Raw genomic sequence first — 6,843 nt, 5'->3', positions numbered from 1 at the left:
TGTTGTTTGGCGGGCCCAGGCTGGGGATTCGAACCCGCCACCTTAGGTGTATGTGGCTGGCACCTTAGCCGCTTGAGCCACAGGCGCCGAGCCCACTTGACTAGTCTTAAAAAAAAAAAAAAAAAAGTTTGAAACCTACTGTGCTAGCATGGTGGTTGGTGATTAAGTTTCCTCTTTGGTTTCCCATTGTCTTAAATCTTTACTTAACTAGCTTAGCTTCAATTTCCTTGGAGAAGTGGAAATCACTTACCTCATTTGATTGCTGTAAAGAACCCAGGACAGAGCCTGGAATGTAGTAAATACTTGAATATAAGCCACTATTATTGTCATTATTTGTCTAAGTCAACCTCTTCCCTTCTGAAGTGTTGGATGTATGTAGTAGAAAAAACAGACTTGTCAGGTTAAGTTGGGGTAACCAACTCCAGCATGTTGCCTAGTCCTTTCCACATTTTAGCACTGCATCCTGGGAAAGGCCAACATTCTAGAAAACCCTTCAATACCAGGCAAACTGTGACACTTGGCCACTCTACAGTAGCTATGTGCTTGGCAGAAAGAATTGTGTATTATAAGAGAAAAACCTAAAAGGGGGACCTGAAATAGCATCTTGAAGGAGGCGACATTTGAGCTTTTCAGTATAATATTAAAGTATTGGCAGGGTATACCATCAAAAAAAGGACTTTGCCATCAAGAGTGTGAACAAGACCCTGAAGTGTGAAGAACAGGACTTGTTCCAAGGGCATGAAGCTGTTCCCCAGTTAACACCTTCTCATGACACTGAATTTCTTTCCTTTAAAATACACATCCCAATTTAATTCATATTTATTTATTCAATATTTTCAAGCTTCAGGGGGTCAGGGACTAGGTCAATTTTGTGCAGCCCTACATGGTGACTTCATATACAGGGCACTCCATGAATATTAGCCCAATGAATGAATGCAAAAAGCACAGTTACGAACCCAGAGTACTGTTTAGGTCAAAAGGACACTTGTGTAACCAAAAGTAATTTCAAAATCTATTCAAGGTCTTTACTTGTGATTACTTATAAAAGAGGGGTCTTGCAATGTTGTCCAGGCTACTGGAGTGCAGTTGCTATTCACAGGCCAGAGCATTACGTTCTACAGTTTCGAACTCCTGGCTTAAGTGATCCTCCTGCCTCCACCTTCTGAGTAGCTGGGATCACACGTGAACAACACTTCCTCCAGCCACTTGTGGTTCTTTACCCTCGGAAGGGAATAGAAACTGAACTATCCTTAGAATCCTTTTGCCTTCTTTCCCATCCCAGCAGCTATTCTGGCACACTGCAGCCCTTAACAAACTCCTCCAGCGTTGGCCTCCACACTTTTCTGATGACCTTTCTTCTTGTCTCCCAGTGTCCTTCCAATTCTCCATCATAAAAGGCCAAGACCTGCTCTGGAGAGAAGGGCCTCAGTTCTGAGAGCCAGGAAGAGAAAAGACTGCAAGCCAGGCCCCGTAGCAGAAAGATAAAAAATACATACTTTCTGTGCATGCTGGTGCCATCACACAGGAATAAATGACTACATTAATTCATTGAACATACGATATACTCATTTGTTTATTTTCCGACTGCCTAGGTGCTCAATACATCTTTGCTGAATGATTGATTAGCAAATAGGTGTGGCCATTAATTAGAGCACATGGCAGGATGTAGTGAGGACGGTTGAGTTTTATTTTGGAGATAGATACAGACATAGACATGGCTATTCCAAAGTTTTCTATCTGCCTATGTGATAAGGTAGTAATCTGCTTCCCACTGAAACCAGTAGGACTGCCCCTCCCTAAGTACTTCTGTGGCCTTCCCCCACTCCCACCTCTGTAACTCATTCTTATCTAGTTCTTAAAAGCTGCCTGTCATGGTTGGTAGACACAGAAAGTATCTTGGGTTTCAAGTCCTTTGTGCTCTCTGTTCTCTCAACGTTTTCTTTCTTAAATGGGAAAAGGCCTGACAGAATTTGGGGAGAGGAAGCATGAGTACCTTTTCAGCCTTCTCCTCAGACCTTTCCTTTCCATTTCCCGCCCACACTATCGTGTCAGGACACTGTCACAAAAGCTCGAGGGCTCTAGCGTGAAGTTGAGAGCTCTCTGGCTGCTTCCTCCTTGCTGTCTGCCTCTGAGATCTATGTGTCAATGTCTGTCTGAATTCAGAGGCTGGGGACCAGAGAGATTCCCTTGTCAAGTAGACCTCATCTTGGTGACCAGGCCACAGGTCCCTTACTCATGAGGCAAGCCATTAGGAAAGCAGGTAGGTTGTCGACTCAGAAATCCTAGGCCTTGGCTGGCTGTTATCAGCAACTAGCCATGCAATTTGAACATGATCTTTTATCTTTCTAGTTGGCTGTTTGCTCTTCCGCAGAATGTGGAGTTACCTGACTGCCCAGTCCCTTAACGTCTGGGAACCTTGAACCTCTGCCCTGTCCTTAATGATTTCCCTCTCTTCATCAATCAGCAAATAGTTATGGATATGCCAACGTGCCCAGCCTTTTTCTCACATGCCTCTGGTGTCTTATTAACCTGATTTCTCTGTTTAACTTTTTTTTCTTTTCAAGCAAAACAATACCAATGTAAAGAGCTCTGAGAGGGGCTGGGAGGAAGCTTCTCAGTTGCCACCCCCAACTGGTATACTAAGGTCTCCCTCCAAAGCCACAGGAAGCCCTCCCCATCTTCTGCCCCTGTGGGGGCAGATTTTCCCACACTTCCTGGGAGTAGGCCCTACCAAGGCATTTTTCCCTTTTTTTTGACCATGCAGGACCCAGGCTGTGCAGCGTAGTTAAGGACTCCTATTTGCAAAGGGCTTTGGCAATACCAATTTTAGATTTGATCAGCTTTTTCTCCTGACTATTGTGGCAGGTGGGTCGGTGATCTATTGTAAGTATACAAGGAGATAATAAGGGCATTTCCTGAGAGAGGCTGCCACCCAGGGTCCTACAGGGCTCCTAAGCTTACTGTCATCACATTCCAGAGGGTGGGGGCTTCACCTTTGCAGTGCAGGATCTCAGCTGTTCAGTGGTGCCAGACAGATGGGAGAGAGGCAGGCTTGTAATAACCAGTAGAGTGGAATATAAACCTTCAGGCCAGACGATGAATTTACAGGAAGAAATATAGCTGCTAAGCAGATCTCATCTTTTTCACCCCTTGGGAAAGCATACAGAGAAAACAAAATAGTCACCTGAAGTTTTCCTTGATGAGCATTATTTTCTCTAAAGCTTAGACGCCCAGTTCCGCTCCTACTAGCTGTGTGACCTTTTCGTGTGCACGTGGTACATATGTTGTATACCTATTTATCGTCTCTCTCTATCTGAATGTACATGGCCCAAACACTGAAGTACACAAAGATGTGTAATGAAACAAAATGTTTTTCATCAGTCCTGTCACTCAACTCCCCGCTTTCTACCACTCCCCCCGGGGGGTGTCTATCTAGTCTATGCCCACGTAAGTAAAGAAACAGATCTTTTGGGCGGGGGCAAGTTTCTTGGGAGAATTAAATGTTAAATTCCTTTAAAGAACTTTGCACTGAGTTTGGCACATTCTAAGTGCTCGTTAATCATTGGTTGGTTTTCTTATTAAGGATAAGGATGCTGATAGTTTTTCCACACTCCTCATCCCCTTGCAATCTGGTTCACAATCTCTACCATAGCTCACAGGACCCTTTTGCCTGCCCCTAAAGGACTGGTTTGAGCTTTGGTTCCCACCTCGTGTTATTCCAGCCGTGTAGCCTCTTTTATTTCCTTGAACATCCTTTGTTCTCTTGCCTCCAGACCTTTTTATTTTTTTTTTGAGACAGTCTTTCTCTGTCAGCCTAAGTAGAGTGCTGTAGCGTCATAGCTCACAGCAACCTCAAAGTCCTGGGTTCCAGCGATCCTTGTGCCTCAGCCTCCTGAGTAGCTGGGACGGCAGGCACCTGCCACCATGACCAGCTAATTTTAGAGACAGTGTCTTGCTTTTGCTCAGTCTGGTCTTGAACTCTTGAGCTCAGGTGATCCATCTGCCTTTGCTTCCCAAAGTGCTAGGATTACAGGCATGAGCCACCCTGCTTGGCCTCATGCTATTCCTTTTGCCTGGAACATTCTCTTCCTAAAACACAGTTGTCCTGTCCTACCTCCTTGCCTGGCTGATCCCCAACTCATCTTTGAGGTTTTAGCTTGGAATTGTGTTTGCGTCTGTCTCCCGTCTTTCCAACAGCAGTGTACTCTTCTTATCTCATAGCACTTATTCATTCATTCATTCATTCAACAAATATTTATTCAGTGCCCCCAACATGCCAGGCATTCTAAGCTTATCTGTCTCACTATATTGTTGTTTCCTGCTTCAATACTTCTTGATGTATATAATATTGCACTGTAGGCTGGGTGCCTACAGCTCAGCAGCTAAAGCACCAGCTACATACACTGGAGCTGGCAGGTTCAAACCCAGCCCAGGTCTGCCAAACAACAACGACAGCTACAACCAAAAAATAGCCAGGCATTGTGGCAGGCACCTATAGTCCCAGCTATTTGGGAGGCTGAGGCAGGAGGCTTAAGCCCAAGAATTTGAGGTTGCTGTGAGCAGTGACACCATAGCACTCTACTGAGGGCAACATAGTAAGACTCTGTCTCAAAAAATACATATTTATTGCACTGTAACTCACATGCCACAAAATTCACCCTTTTGAGTGTATAACTCAGTGATTTTTAGTATATTCAGAAGGTTGTGAAACTATCATCCTAATTCCAGAGCATTTTCATCACTTCAAAAAGAAAACTCATTCAATTAAAAAAATTGTGATATAAAAAGAAGCTCATTAACAGATACACTCCATTCTCCCCTGCCCCTAGGGTCTGGCAACCACTAACTTTTCGGTCTCAATGGATCTGCTTATTCTGGATATTTCATTTAAGTGAAATCACACAATATTTGGTCTTCTATGACTGGCTTCTTTTACTTAACATGATTTTACAAAGTTTATCATGTAGTAACATTTACCAGTACTTTATTCTTTTTTATAGCTGAATAACGTTTCATTGTGTGGATGTACCACATTTGATTTATCTGCTTATCAACTGATGGACATTTGGGTTGTTTCCACTTTGGGGCTCTATGATGCCATCAATATTCATGTGTTAATTTATCTGTGGACATATGCATTGCTTTGTCTTGGAAATATACCGATAAGTGGAATTGCTGGGTCATATTGTAACTCCATATTTAATCTCTTTTACATTCACGCCAGCATTGTATGAGGTTTCCATTTCTCCACATCTCACCAACACTTGCTATTGCCCTTCTCTTTGGTTATAGCTGTTCAGGTAGACATGAAGTGGTTCTTCTGAAGTTCGACAAGACAGGGACTCCATCTGTCTGGTTCACCACTGTATTCCAGAACCTATTCTAGTGCCTAGCATTTAGTAAATACCAAATGTTAAATACAATAAAATCGGGGTTGGATGAATAGGTAAATCAAAAGCCAGTTAGATGATTATAATGGTTATGATGCATTTATTGTCCCAATAGGCATCTGTCAAGGGATCTATTACTTTTGGGGGGGTGTGCAGTACTAAACCACCCCTCTTCTGTTATCGTAGTCTTTTTCCTGGGAGGAAATTGGGTTAAATTTAGATTTTCTTGTTTTCCTTCAAATTACTCCTCTGTATTTTAGATGTGTACAAACTCCTAATTTAGGCACCTGCCTAATTAAGATAATTTTTAAGATTTTGGCATATTTTCTCTTTTCTTATTTTCCTTTCTCATGTAAAACTTGAACTGCCTTCAGCAGGGCTGTATGCTAACCTCCAGGGACTCTATGCTTGCAAATAGCCTTCCTTGAGTTTCTTTCCAGGCTGGTCACACTGAAATAATCAATATCTGTGACAGGCCAGTCCTTCTCTTTTGGATTTTCTCTTAAAACTTCTCTACACTGTTTTGGCTTCCTGGTTTGGAACTACCTGGGGACACTTTTTAAAGAGAAAATCAGTTAGACCAGGGACTGGAGGATGCTCACAGCCAGCACTTAGGACTTGAAAGATAGTTGCTGCTGGATGGATGAATGAGTGTAATACATGAGAAAGACAGGGATTGAGGTGGAAAAGAGATTCTCCTTTGCAAAATGCAGGTTTGGTTAACAGTATATATTAAGTACCATCCGTGTCCTCGGCCCTGTGGTATATGTATGCCCTTAAACAGATTATCCTAGCAAACCAAATGAGGATTCAGCTCTGGACAAGGAAGTTTCTAAAATCACTTCTGGCTGCATTATTCTATTTCCCTATCTGTATCTTTTCACTTTTTATGGTATACCTATTGATTTTGAAGATTACATTTCAACTAAAGAATCTACTCATTTTGCTCAAGCCCAAACTACGAAGTTCCTTCTGATCCAATGTTAGCAAATCCCCAATTAACAAGTGGCCCCAGGGCGCTGCTTATCTCCACAAGGCTAAAGTCCCCTAAAAGCTAAGCTCCCTGATGTCAGGGGTCCGTGCTTGCATGGGGAACCTCCCAAAGAACGGACAGCACGTCCACCAGAGGGTGCTATGGGGGCAAATTTGTGTCAGGAGGGGAGCTCGACCCCTGACCCTCAGAGCCAGGTAGGCATTACTGAGTAAGGGTCAATCTTCTTAGTGTTTCCTCCCACCCCCTTAAGCCATTGCCGCCCCTCCCCCATATATGGTTCTATCTAAATTTATTAGCCACTTTGGGGGACTTAGGAAGTACTTCCTTTGAGAAAAATGTCTTGCTTCTGTTGCTGACGCCCAGTGGCTCAGGCCACTCAAGCCACCCAGGTCACAAGTAGGCCGGGGGCGGGTGGGTGGGGACTGCCATGGTGTCGGCGGCTCAGCGCCGCAGGGGCGG

Source organism: Otolemur garnettii, unplaced genomic scaffold, assembly GCF_000181295.1.
Source record: "Otolemur garnettii isolate 467f Iridium unplaced genomic scaffold, OtoGar3 scaffold00047, whole genome shotgun sequence".
NCBI classification, from domain to species: domain Eukaryota; kingdom Metazoa; phylum Chordata; class Mammalia; order Primates; family Galagidae; genus Otolemur; species Otolemur garnettii.
This window is presented reverse-complemented; position numbering follows the sequence as displayed.